Source organism: Coregonus clupeaformis, chromosome 19, assembly GCF_020615455.1.
Source record: "Coregonus clupeaformis isolate EN_2021a chromosome 19, ASM2061545v1, whole genome shotgun sequence".
Lineage (NCBI taxonomy): Eukaryota > Metazoa > Chordata > Actinopteri > Salmoniformes > Salmonidae > Coregonus > Coregonus clupeaformis.
In genome coordinates this window covers 31,983,162-31,997,786 of record NC_059210.1, presented here as the reverse complement: position 1 = coordinate 31,997,786, position 14,625 = coordinate 31,983,162, and the positions used below count along the sequence as shown (strand labels likewise).

Below are 14,625 nucleotides of genomic sequence, written 5' to 3'. Positions count from 1 at the left end.
CAAAGATATGCATGTAACTTCTTAGTTAGCCTGATGGTCCAGTCTGTTTGTACTTAAGTCGACCTCTCTGTGTTCCTTCATTGTCATGCCAAACATTGCTTGGCATGACAATAGTTTGCTACAGCACGTACAGTATGGGACCAGGCTAGTTCTTACCTACCAATCATTATTAGATATTCCAAACTGCAGGGCTTTCATCTCCCAGGTAGCTAGCTAGCACATTTTAGATTCCAAAAGGTTTTCCAGACTGCCACCTGATATACTTGTTTGCATTAATGAATTGGAGTGTGTAAAAAGGTATCTGGCAGTGGCGGCTGGTGAAAAATATTCTCGGTGGGGCTGTGCCATACTTTTTTTTTCCTGTAACCATCGCGATATATTTTAACACAAACTGCAGGACAGCAGTGCTCAGTGAAACATTCAGTAATTATTTAATGCCAATATTAAAAAGTTGAGGCATTCTTACACAAAAACATATTACACAAACCCAAGCCTTTCATTTGCATTTAAAGTGAACTTTTCACCATTGGTAGTAAACAGGCAACGCAACAGGCATGCTGTCAGAACAGAGTGGAAAGTGGACAATAACATGAAATTATTATAAAGTTTATAGGAAATCTTACACTGTATAAAAGGATGTATAATATAGAAATGGATATCAAGTGGATGAACTCAAACCTTTGACTGGAAGAATAGCATACAGTATTTTATGATCATACTAAATGTGACTAATTGTTAATGTGCTCCAGAACTGCAACAATTAATTGATACAAAACAACATATATACAGTAATATTAGCAAAGACACTATTAAGACTTTCTAGAGTACCATATATAACTGGATTTTTTATGCTAAGGTCAACTATATACAAAGAAACATGCGGCCAGAGCTGCTCTGTGTGTGTGTGTCTGTCATCTTATTTGTACAGGAATTTTATATATATATATAGACAGACAGACAGACAGACAGATAGTGTGTATATACACACAAACTATGTCTAGTAACTGCTTTTAACCTGTGATGTACATAATTAACTGATGTTATTACGTTTTAAAGCCTTTTTCTATTACATTTGTGAGAGGGATGCAACATCATTTTGTTCTGCTGTGCACTTAGCAATAAAGTTAATCTTCAATAACAACTAGGCCTCTTCTAGAAATTGACCTGGTGGACACCTGAATAATTATTACAAACTGTGTAGTACTTTCCTGCATTATTATCAACGTCTGATTGTGTCTTCTCTTTCCTTTTAAAATACTAAAACAAATATAATTGTGACGGCTCTATGATAATCACTCACTTTGATGACCAGACACATTTAGGCTTTTAAACTGTTGTAAGTGAACTATTCATCTTTCTAACAACATCTTTATCAGCCAATAGTAAATATAGTTATTTACCTGATTGTTAGCATGCTGTCTGTGAACCTCTGGACAAGTGCTTTAATGAAGACAGGGTCGATGTTCCTCTTCTGCAGCTGGCTGAAAAGCATGTCCACATTTGGCATGATCTTGTGGAACAGTGCCAGGAAAAAACAGAAAGCCTCGTCTTCGAGCATCCTCACAAAGCCCCCCGCCTCTCTGACAGTCGGGGCATCAAAGTTCCCAGAGTCTCTGATGGTCTGGAAACACGTTAGTGGGTGGAAACGTCAGTCGCTCTCGTCAGCTTGAATGGCGATAAAATCAGCACTCTTTACTTCCTCCAGGATGTAATCCTTAAGCACTGACAGCATACATTCCAACAGCTCGTTCTGTATCGTCTTTGACGTGCCCTTAAAAACGGTAGCTGTCTTCAGGTGCTCCTCCAGCACACTGTCGAGGGAGGCAACAAAATCCACTAAGCCCCGGAAAATGCCGGGGTTGTCCGAGGAGTCAGTCTCCTCGTGCCCACGCAAGGCCAACTCAAAAGCCCCACAGAACTTCACACAATCGATAATTTTGGATAGAATGTGCCTGTTTTTATCCACCTCCTCATTGTGTTTCCTCACCGCAATCCTGTGGCCGCCATCCAGCTGCGTAGCAATGTTCACCCTTCCTAATACAGCTAGCTTTACAGAGTTGTCCATGTGTGCCCTGGTGTTCTCATGTTTCTTTACCTTCTCTGACAGGTGCTTCATATCCCTCACTCCGGTACCTGTCCATGCTGAATCTGACCCCGTCGTTTTAAAAAGCAAGCACGGAAAGCAAAATAAAGCATTAGCATCAGTGCACCCAGCTAGCCAAGCCTTCCTGGTGTACCAGCTACGGGAGAAGCCGCGCATATACTGCTTCCCTTTCTCGCTAGCCTGCTGTCTGATTGAGAGGTCAGGTTGATCTGGGCCCAGCTCTTTCACCCGAACTTTCTCTGACAAAGTTCTCCTCTCAAACGGATCTTGGAGGAGAGATTTCACCGAGTTAGGGTTGGGTCTTGGAGGAGTAACGTTTGCGCTCGCCATTGTCGTCTAGTAAAAATGGCGCCACTGGAGCCCGGTCCTTATTTTATCAGGGGCGAGCTTGGGGCGATAAAATAATCGCCCTCCTTGGATTCAATTAAAATCGCTGATTAGCTACATTTTATGTCATACATTCATATCTTAAATTAGCAATTGGCTTAACTGCTACGTAGACCCGCCTCCTCGGGGCACTTTCTGTATCGCCCAGAGCTGACGAGGCGTTTGACAGGCAGAGGAAAGGTTGCGATTGCGAATATGATTTTCTATCATATCTTACACATATTACTGTGTGCATTCCATATTTCAAACACACAAATATTGACATACTGATGTTTTTATTATTATTATTATTATTTTTATTTATTTTTTATTTTATTTTTTTAAATAATTTTATTTAAGGGGGCGGCGCCCTAGCGCCCTCTATCGGCCAGCCGCCACTGGTATCTGCAGCCAACTAAATGATATACACATAGTATTGTTATCCTTAGCAGTTTTTTTGATATATCCTTTATATTCTTTTAAAAGGGAGGTCAATTCTCCCCTTCCTACATGCACAGGCCTCCACTCACACACAAGGAAATACATTCAACATATGCTCGATAAGTATTTGACCTACTGAGTATCACAGGAGGTTGGTGGCACCTTAATTGGGGAGGACAGGCTGGTGGTAATGGCTGGAGTGGAATAAGTGGAATGGTATCAAATACATCAAACACATGGTTTTCATCTGTTTGATGCAATTCCATTAGCTCCGTTCCAGACATTATTATGAGCCGTCCTCCCCTCAGCAGCCTCCACTGATGTGTATACCAAACATTAGGATCACCTTCCTAATATTGAGTTGCATAATTTTGCTATTTCCTTTCTTCATTGCTCCTTTGCATTTTCATTTTCGATGTGTGTAAGACCTGTCAATCAAACACAGTGGGTGGGTCTTTGGTAACGTGAGGTGGAAGAGGTTGTCTGTGCTTGCTGGCAACAAGGTCAGTGCTATCCGGGATCCTTGGGACGTCCCTACCCTAAACTCTAACCTTATCCCTTACCTTAACCATAACCCTTACCTAACCATTTGACATTTCAACTTCAATGGGCTAGGGATGTCCCAAGGATACCGGATAGCACGGACCCTGTTGCCAGCAAGCACAGACAACATTGATCATGAGTGTTTTAGGTTTCCATCCAAGCTAACCTTTTTGCATAATTTGTGCTCCTTTTTCACAGGCGGCCCTGTCTCCGTAGCTGATAGAAACCACAAAGGAATATCATCCCCAATGATACTACTAATATTTATTTACTGATGAAGAATAAGAGGGTTGTCCCTGAACTGCCTGAAGTGTTCAGTCAAAATTACAGTTACCACTAGTCACATGTTCAATAAGATGTTCTGCAAAAACAATACAGAAATGTTCTTGCTCTCCAATAAGTTTCTGCCAATCGTACAGTATGTTGGAAACTATGGAATTGGTACATCAAAAGTATCATCCCAGCTATTTTGCAATCTGTATGGCACACACATAATACACCATAATGACAAAGTGAAAACAGGTTTTTAGAAATGTTTGCAAATTTATTAAAAATAGAAAACAGAAATACCTTATTTACATAAGTATTCAGACCCTTTGCCATGAGACTTGAAATTGAGCTCAGGTGCATCCTGTTTCCATTGATCATCTTTGAGATGTTTCTACAACTTGATTGGAGTTCATCCAAGTCCAAATGATTGGACATGTTTTGGAAAGGCACACACCTGTCTATATAAGGTCCCACAGTTGACAGTGCATGTCAGAGCAAAAATCAAGCCATGAGGTCGAAGGAATTGTCCGTAGAGCTCCGAGACAGGTTTGTGTCGAGGCACAGATCTGGGGAAGTGCACCAAAAAATCTCTGCAGCATTGAAGATCCCCAAGAACACAAGAATACCATTCTTAAATGGACGAAGTTTGGAACCACCAAGACTCTTCCTAGAGCTGGCCGCCCGGCCAAACTGAGCAATCAGGGGAGAAGGGCTTTGGTCAGGGAGGTGACCAAGAACCCAATGGTGACTCAGACAGAGCTCCAGAGGTCCTCTGTGGAGATCGGAGAACCTCCCAGAAGGACAACCATCTCTGCAGCACTCCACCAATCAGGCCGTTATGGTAGAGTGGCCAGATGGAAGCCACTCCTCAGTAAAAGGCACAACAGCCCGCTTGGAGTTTGCCAAAAGGCACCTAAAGGACTCTCAGACCATGAGAAACAATATTCTCTGGTCTGATGAAACCAAGATTGAACTCTTTGGCCTAAATGCCAAGCGTTACGTCTGGAGGAAACCTGGCACCATCCCTACGGTGAAGCATTGTGGTGGCAGCATCATGCTGTGGGGATGTTTTTCAATGTAAAGGGACTGGGAGACTAGTCAGGATCGAGGCAAAGATGAATGGAGCAAAGTACAGAGAAATCTTTGATGAAAACCTGCTCCAGAGCGCTCAGGACCTCAGACTGCGGTGAAGGTTCACCTTCCAACAGGACAACGAACCTAAGCACACAGCCAAGACAACGCAGGAGAGGCTTCGGGACAAGTCTCTGAATGTCCTTGAGTGGCCCAGCCAGAGCCCGGACTTGAACCCGATCGAACATCTCTAGAGAGACCTGAAAATAGCATTGCAGCGACACTCCCCATCCAACCTGACAAAGCTTGAGAGGATCTGCAGAGAAGAATGGGAGAAACCCCCCAAATACAGGTGTGCCAAGCTTGTAGCGCCATACCCAAGAAGACTTAAGGCTGTAATTGCTGCCAAAGGTACTGCAACAAAGTACTGAGTAAAGAGTCTGAATACTTATGTAAATGTGATATTTCCGTTTTTAAAAAGCTGTTTTTGCTTCGTCATTATGGGGTATTGTGTGTAGATTGATGAGGGGAAAAATCAATTTTAGAATACGTCTCTAACGTAACAAAATGTGGAAAAAGGCAAGGGGTCTGAATACATTCCGAATGCACTGTATTTTCCTATTCACGATATTTCTGTTCCTCCGCCAGTTTTGGCCCTTTAAATTGGGCAGACAGACCAGTTCCCTACCTCTTCCCGCTGACACCTGGCTCCTCCATTTTTGGGGTAATATTGTAATCAATTGGTTGTAATTTTGGATTGAGCAGACCTTCCCATACAATTCTGATATCTCCATGAAAGACATACAGTGGCTTGCGAAAGTATTCACCCCCCTTGGCATTTTTCCTATTTTGTTGCTTTACAACCTGGAATTAAAATTGATTTTTGGGGGGTTTGTATCATTTGATTTACACAACATGCCTACCACTTTGAAGATGCAAAATATTTTTTTGTGTGAAATAAGACAAAATAACTGAAAACTTGAGCGTGCATAACTATTCACCCCCCCAAAGTCAATACTTTGTAGATCCACCTTTTGCAGAAATGACAGATGCAAGTCTCTTGGGGTATGTCTCTATAAGCTTGGCACATCTAGCCACTGGGATTTTTGCCCATTCTTCAAGGCAAAACTGCTCCAGCTCCTTCAAGCTGGATGGGTTCCGCTGGTGTAAAGCAATCTTTAAGTCATACCACAGATTCTCAGTTGGATTGAGGTCTGGGCTTTGACTAGGGCATTCCAAGACATTTAAATGTTTTCCCTTAAACCACTCAAGTGTTGCTTTAGCAGTATGCTTAGGGTCATTGTCCTGCTGGAAGGTGAACCTCCGTCCCAGTCTCAAATCTCTGGAAGACTGAAACAGGTTTCCCTCAAGAATTTCCCTTTATTTAGCGCCATCCATCATTCCTTCAATTCTGACCAGTTTCTCAGTCCCTGCCGATGAAAATCATTCCCACAACATGATGCTACCACCACCATGCTTCACTGTGGGGATGATGTTCTCTGGGTGATGAGAGGTGTTGGGTTTGTGCCAGACATAGCATTTTCCTTGATGGCCAAAAAGCTAAATTTTAGTCTCATCTGACCAGAGTACCTTCTTCCATATGTTTAGGGAGTCTCCCACATGCCTTTTGGCGAACACCAAACGTGTTTGCTTATTTTTTTCTTTAAGCAATGGCTTTTTTCTGGCCACTCTTCCATAAAGCCCAGCTCTGTGGAGTGTACGGCTTAAAGTGGTCCTATGGACAGACACTCCAATCTCCGCTGTTGAGCTTTGCAGCTCCTTCAGGGTTATCTTTGGTCTCTTTGTTACCTCTCTGGTTAATGCCCTCCTTGCCTGGTCTGTGACTTTTGGTGGGCGGCCCTCTCTTGGCAGATTTGTTGTGGTGCCACATTCTTTCCATTTTTTAATGATGGATTTAATGGTGCTCCGTGGGATGTTCAAAGTTTCAGATATTTTTTTATAACCCAACCCTGATCTGTACTTCTCCATAACTTTGTCCCTGACCTGTTTGGAGAGCTCCTTGGTCTTCATGGTGCCGCTTGCTTGGTGGTGCCCCTTGCTTAGTGGGGTTGCAGACTCGGGGGCCTTTCAGAACAGGTGTATATATACTGAGATCATGTGACACTTAGATTGCACACAGGTGGACTTTATTTAACTAATTATGTGACTTCTGAAGGTAATTGGTTGCACCAGATCATATTTAGGGGCTTCATAGCAAAGGGGGTGAATACATATGCACGCACCACTTTTCCGTTATTTATGTTTTTAGAATGTTTTGAACAAGTTATGTTTTTCATTTCACTTCACCAATTTGGACTATTTTGTGTGTGTCCATTACATGAAATCCAAATAAATATCAATTTTAATTACAGGTTGTAATGCAACAAAATAGGAAAAATGCCAAGGGGGATGAATACTTTTGCAAGGCACTGTATCTCACTAGGTCAGGGTTTTTTAGTCTCCAAATATCCACTATTTCTAATGTGTCCATGATATTTGTGATCTCCTTAAGAGCACGAGGATGATAGTTTGTAGAGTGATTTCCTTTACAGTCCGTTGAGGTACTTAACACTATGTTATAGTCTCCCACTATAATGATTTGATCGTTTGTTGCCTATAAATGTAATAGATTGGTATAAATATTTTAGAAGAAATGTGGATGATCCTGATTTGGACCATATAGATTAATCAACCAAATCTGTTTTTCATCCACTTTCATATTCAAAAGGGTCCATCTTCCTTGCGGATCATTCCTGACTGTTTGCACATTCGGATTGACATTTTTGTTAATTAGTATCATCACACATTTTTTTGATCCTTTTTCCATTACAGAAAATTATAATATCCCAGTCAATTTGCATGGTTGAGTGTCTGTGTGTAACATGAAGTAAGTGTAGCCTTAATATTCAAAATAATAATTGTAATCCATATAGTATCAACATCATAGTTGTTTTAAACATATTCATAGAAAAACACATCCCAGCATTTCCATATTAATTGACATTTCACATGATTATGAAAGAGACATTGGATTACTAGAGAGACGGCTTCACCACAGTACAAATGTATCCCGTACAAGATGTTATTCCCCAACGTCTTCCTGTTCTGATATCTTCCCATTGCTTGTTGTAAACATATACTGTATAGAAATGTAGACAAAGACATACAAAAGACGGACAAACAAGAAACATATTGAATTATAACAAGTTCTAGACAATAGAGAGAGAGAGGGGAGAGGGAGAGAGAGAAGAGAGAGAAAGAGAGGGCAGAGCGATCAAATGTGTATGTGTGTGCGTCCGTGTGTGTGTGTGTGCGCGCGAGCATGTAATTGAGTGCGTGCGTGTGTGTGTGTGTGCATGTATCAACTTCATACTGTTCAGATATTTTACAGTTCCCATTATTTTTTCCGTAACCTGGTGTCCCCATAGAATTTAGTATAACCATGTTGTTATGGAGCTGTCTCGGAAAAGCTGTCCTTCCATAAAGAGTTTGTCCACAATGAGAAAGGCACGCTGACCCCTCTCCCTCTGTTGCCTCTGAACAGGATACAGTCTCTTGTGACGTTCGTTTATCTCCCGGGGAAATTGATAATTGAGACTGAATTTGGTCACTTTATGTTCCTTCCCCTGTTTTGCATCAGCTCCTTTTGTTGGTAGTGTTCCAATTCTGCGATGATAGGTCGGGGACCCTTGGTCTTGTCTCTCTGAGCTCGAAGTCTGTGCACTCGGTGGGAAACCACCTTGTTTACAGTCTCTAGAGGAACTTTAAAGGTGGACTGCATGAACACTCTCATCGCGCCCTCTGGATTGTTGGATGCATCTTCCCGGAATCCCAGAAAAATAAAATAAAATCACCAATGCTTTGGTTTTGTATGTCTAGTAGCGAATCCGTCATCACCCTGTTTTCCCTGAGTAGACAATCCATGTTGGAATCGAGGGTTTTTACCTTGGCTGTGAGTGCTTTGTTTTCTCCTAGAAGCATGAGAATTTCACTGTGACTAAACTCCAAGCTCCCCCTCAGCCCTGCTACCACCTCACACAACTTTTCAAGTGTTGCATGGATTCCAGCAACAGCACTAGCCTCTACTTCAACGGTAAGTAAATCGTCCGTGTCTGTAGATGAATCTCTTTTTTGGTCGGGTTGGAGTTATTTTGTGAGGTAGCTGGATCTATCCGCGATGGAGTATGTGTTTCCTCCATAGCATAAAGCTGCTGGTACTCGTTGATTTCCTTCAGGATCTTGTTGATATCCAGGTTGGCTCAGAACTGCAAGCAGTTGTTGAAACCTTTTTTTTGTTGATAATCTAGAGAATTTGGCAGTGTGTCCAACCCGCTCACAACCGCAGACCACGTGTAACCACGCCAGCCCAGCACCTCCACATCCGGCGTATTCACGTGCAGGATCGTCTGAGACCAGCCAACTGGACAGCTGATGAAACTGTGGGTTTGCACAACCGAAGAAATTCTGCACATATTTTGTCAGAAACCGTCTCAAGGAAGCTAATCTGTGTGCTCGTTGTCCTTATCAGGGCCTTGACCTGACTGCAGTTCAGCATATATGAGATTTTTTTGTGTTATTTAAGCATTTACATTTGATTTTAAATGTGTCAGTGTTGTACTGGATAGTACCATGGAAATGAAATATCAAACTCACTTTGCTATTTCTTTTTCAAATTGGCAGACATTATGCACACTGAATCATGAAAATGATTATGCAATATATTACATTTTAACAACGAAAGTGATCACCGCGAAGGTAAAGTAAGTGCTCTTCCTTCGAACAACATAGCTATCTACAGCTAACTTTTGTCATTGCAATAGGCCATGCAGCTACAGGTGAACTTTGAAGAGCGACTGCCTTCAAAAAGCAACGAATCCCTTTGAAAACGGCCTATGTGGCATCGATGAGTCAGAAACAGTTAGTCTAGTGTGTAAATAATATTTTGGGTCATTAAGTCAGTCTCGTCTAAAACAGAGTTTGGAACATCCGTGTGTCACAACTGGTAAATGAAGGTTTGGTTTTGATTTGACGATGTGCATTTGCCTACTAACATGGGGTGAACAGCTGCAGGGATTGTGCTCTATCCAATAGCATAGACAGTGAAACAGACCTGCCCAACAGCCCGACTTTGTTTACATAAAAAAACACAATGCACATTTTTTTAACTTGAGAAATACTGCATCACACACCTTAATTAGATGTAAAACTACACAACTAAAACATCCTCGGCAAAAACTTCAAAATGTATTACAGATTTCATGAGTTATCTTAGAATCATTCTGGGGATTTTAAGAAAGTGAAATAGGCTTCCGCGTCTAGAGTGTCTCATGGGGGGCAAACATCATTAACCAAACGTGGAATCAGTCAGAAAACACACCTCCAAGACTGAAATCTCGTTTTTCAAATGAGCAACAGAAAAACACACGGGCCAATCGGTGTGTTCAGTGGCTCTTTAAGCTAAATTATTTATTTACAGTCTGTGTACGGCATACATTTTACTATTCCATACAACTCAATGGTAAAACGGCCTGTTTTCACAACAATAATATCCTACACTAAATTCTTTAAGTCTTTTGAAGTGTTAAGCAGATGAGACAATACCTACAGTATTAATCAACACAGCATGTACAAGTCCTCATGTATATACACAGTCATGTTTGCAAAAGACCCAAGTTGCCCCAACACTGAATCCTCATCATCATAATCATCATCATTCAAGTGTTCATCATCCCCAAAACCTCAGTGATGATAGACAGTAGGGCTATTGCATGTCTCATGCAGTAATGGGCAGAGCAGAAAAACTGTCCTAAATTCAGAAAAGTAAGGGAATTGCACTCAGAATGTTGCTGATGATGTTGTCAGGGTTACCCTCATTGGCTGATGTGCAATAAACAGACACTCCCATGAATACCTGTGTGCGCCATTTCAAGTGCAAGGTCATGTCATTTGTCTCTCAGGTATTGCCTATGCTCTTCACTGACCAGCCTATGTCTTGGTTGTAATTGTTGTCCTGCATGCCTCTCCAAAGGACTTGAATTGCCCTCACATACATCCTTGCAGTTGCATGAGATAGCACAATTGTCACAGCAGTCATGTTTGGGAGATATTGGTTGCGTGACCTCATCAAAGAGCTGTAACAGTTTCATCCGCCTGCAGCTGGTACTGTTTGACACATACAGTCTCATCTTATCTGAAACTCCAACAAGATGTCTTCCATGGTACAGGATGAGTGACTGTGAGCTTGTGCCGTCCCTCCCGGCTCTTCCATAATGCCTGCATGTAGGACTCAAGGTCTTGATGTGGTCCATAGTTGACTACATGATAGACACCCTTAAAGTCTACCCCCAACTATGAAATTAGATGACTCATCTTTCAAGGCTGCGATGATGTGCAGTTGTATGTGCTCGGGTGTCTCTGAGTGATGCATGTCAAAAAGCCTGTTTTCCAGTGTGTCCTCTACTCCTGCTGGATGCACAGATTTCTCCCCCAAGGAAATGCTGAAAAACCTTGTTGTACAGCAAAGAACAATCTTCAATTCTCTTACAGTATATGACAGTCATTGGGGTCTCAGGCCCCTTTGACTCCAACTCTGTGAGCAACCATGAAAACGTCTCTACAGGATCAGATGACACCTTCTTCAATGCCAGTCTGATGTTGTCCCTGTCAGGACTTTTCATCGACTCAACACATTGCCGCATGCCCAGGTGCTTCATTATGCTCTTGCTTGTAGCCTTGGAAGCTGTAGCTGTGACGGCCAGTACAGGAACTGGTAGGAGTGACCACAGCTCGCCAACCATTGCACACCACTTCAGAAAAGTTTTGTCTAATCTTGATTATTGTCCAGTCGTGTGGTCCAGTGCTGCAAGGAAAGACCTAGTTAAGCTGCAGCTGGCCCAAAACAGAGTGGCAGGTCTTGCTCTTCATTGTAATCAGAGGGCTGATATAAATACTATGCATGCCAGTCTCTCTTGGCTAAAAGTTGAGGAGAGACTGACTGCATCACTGCTTCTTTTTATAAGAAACATGAATGTGTTGAAAATCCCAAATTGTTTGCATAGTCAACTTACACACAGCTCTGAAACATACGCTTACCCCACCAGACATGCCACCAGGGGTATTTTCACAGTCCCCAAATCCAGAACAAATTTAAGAAAGCATACAGTATTATATAGAGCCATTATTGCATTTAAGTCCGTTCCATCTCATATTGCTCAAATAAACAGTAAACCTGGTTTCAAAAAGCAGATAAAGCAACACCTCACGGCGCAACGCCTCTCCCCTATTTGACCTAGATAGTTTGTGTGGATGTATTGATATGTAGGCTACGTGTGCCTTTAAAAAAAAAAATTGTAGTTCTGTCCTTGAGCAGTTCTTGTCTATTAATGTTCTTTATTATGTAATATTTCATGTTTGTGTGGACCCCAGGAATTGTACCTGCTGCTTTTGCAGCAGCCAATGGGGATCCTAATAAAATACCAAACATTCACAAGAGCAAATTTCAATTAAAAAAATATATAATTTCTGCGTTTTCGTCTTTTGAGCTTCTAGTCATGAAATTTATGCAGCCTACTCAATCACTTTTTATCGCTACTGTTTACAGGCCTCCTGGGCCATATACAGCGTTCCTCACTGAGTTCCCGAAATTCCTATCGGATCTTGTAGTCATGGCCAGTGCTTAATTTGTCAATTTGGAGGTGCCAGAACAAAAAATGAGCCCAAGAAGGGGGTGACCCAGTGTGCTCTGAGGTACTAGAACGCATGAAAAAATAGCTCCTTTATAAAAAAGCATTGCATGCATTATCATGCTTTTGTGTACTGGCATAGATCAGTACAGTAGAGGCGCTTGCAGAAGTTACATACGAAGAATAATTACAGACCTCTTAGCAAAGAAGCAGAAAAGGGTATTCTTCCCATCCATCAGGCCCTGGTTGAAAATGGGGCTTTGATCCCATGCCCAAATTATCCCTGTAACACCCCTATTTTACCTGTTAGGAAGCCATCTGGTGAATATCGTTTTATGCAAGATCTTAGAATAGTTAATGATGCTGTTCACGCAAGAGCACCCCTGGTGCTGAACACAGTTACTATTCTTTCCCAAGTTCCCCTGGGAGTGGTTGTTTTTCGGTTATAGATTTGGCTAATGCATTTTTCAGCGTCCCTATTGACCCTGGGTCACAGGATTGGTTCTCTTTTACGTTTCTTGGGAAAAAATAGACTTGGACGGTGATGCCACAAGGCTATGTTGAATCACCTACCATTTTTGCCCAGGAAATAGTGAGGAACCTGGAAGGTTTTATTCCCCCTGCAGGTAGTACTGTGGTTCAATACTTTGATGACCTGTTGGTCTGTTCCTCATCTGAGGAAATCCGTCATTAAGATACTAAGGCATTGTTGATTTTCTTAGCTGAAAATGGTCATAAAGCTTCCCCCCTCTAAGATGCAGTTGTGTAGAAGTTCTGTTAAATATTTGGGTTATGCCATTACTTCAGAGGGTTGCACACTCTCTAAAGTGTTACACCCTGATCTGTTTCACCTGTCTTGTGCTTGTCTCCACCCCCCACCAGGTGTCTCCCATTTTCCCCATTATCCCGTGTGTATTTATACCTGCGTTTTCTGTTTGTCTGTTGCCAGTTAATCTTATAAAGATAGGCTTGAGGTGATGAAGTCCCTGCCTGAACCTGTTACTAAGCAGCACATGATGTCGCTGTTGGGAGTGGCTGGCTACTGTCGCCCATGGTTGAAAGACTATGTGGAGACAGTACAGCCTCTGCAGGATTGTATTTATGGCAGAAAGATGGAAATGTCTGAAGTGGTGGAATGGACACCTGAGGTTGAATTAGCCTTGATTAAGTTAAAGCAGGCTCTAATGTCGACCCCCTGTTTGGGTTTGCCTGACCACACCAAACCATTCCATCTTTTTGACTCTGAGAATCATGGGTTTATGTCTGCTGTGTTGACACAATACCACAGAGTTGGCTATAGGCCTGTGGGGTACTACTCTAAGCGTTTAGACACTGTTATCCGAGGCATGGTTTCCTGCCTCCACTCTGTTGCTGCGGCAACTGAGGCAGTTTTGGCATGTTCTGATATTGTAGTAATGACTGAGCTGATGGTGCATGTTCCCCATGCGGTTCATGCCATTATTACACAGGCTAAAACTGCCCATTTTACACCTGCCAGATTGCTAGATTATCAGAACAGCCTGTTATCAGAACAGCCTCTACTCTCTTCCCTACAGCTGATGCCGGTGAAGAACATGACTGTGAATTGACAATTGAGGTTGACTGTAGCCCTAGGCTTGACCTAAAAGACGTTCCTCTTTTGAATTCGGACTTTGAGTTTTTTGTGGATGGCTCTGCCCAGCGAAACGACAAGGGTGAACCTTTAGTAGGCTATTCTGTTGTCACCGCTGTTCAAACTGTGGAAAGTGCTAGACTTCCCCCTAACTTGTCTGCTCAGGCAGCAGAGTTATTTGGTTTAACCAGAACATGTATTTTGACTAAGGATTGCTCTGTTAATACCTACACTGATAGTAGATATGCATTTGGTATTGTGCACAATTTTGGCATGTTGTGGAAGAATAGAGGATTTTTTACTTCGTCTGGAAAAGCTATTGCTCATAGTGATCTTGTCTCCTCTTTGCTGATGGCCATTCAGCTCCCTTCATCTATTGCAGTGGTTAAGTGCCAAGCACACACTTCTGCAAAGGGCAGTGTTTTTCAAGGGAACGCTAAAGCTGATTGTGTGTCCAAGCTGGCTGCTTCCTCTTCTGTTTCTCCCCTTCTACAGATGGCAGCAATTCCTGTTCCCACTGACCCCTTCTCTCCTAA

The 14,625-nt window shown here is 42.3% G+C and overlaps 1 protein-coding gene across 1 annotated transcript in view; it reads right to left on the bottom strand.

The window, feature by feature from the left end:
• si:ch211-284k5.2 (sperm axonemal maintenance protein CFAP97D1) overlaps positions 1–14,625 on the bottom strand; it is a 36,803-nt gene that overhangs the window by 206 nt on the left and 21,972 nt on the right. The gene's annotated exons all lie outside the window — the stretch shown is intronic.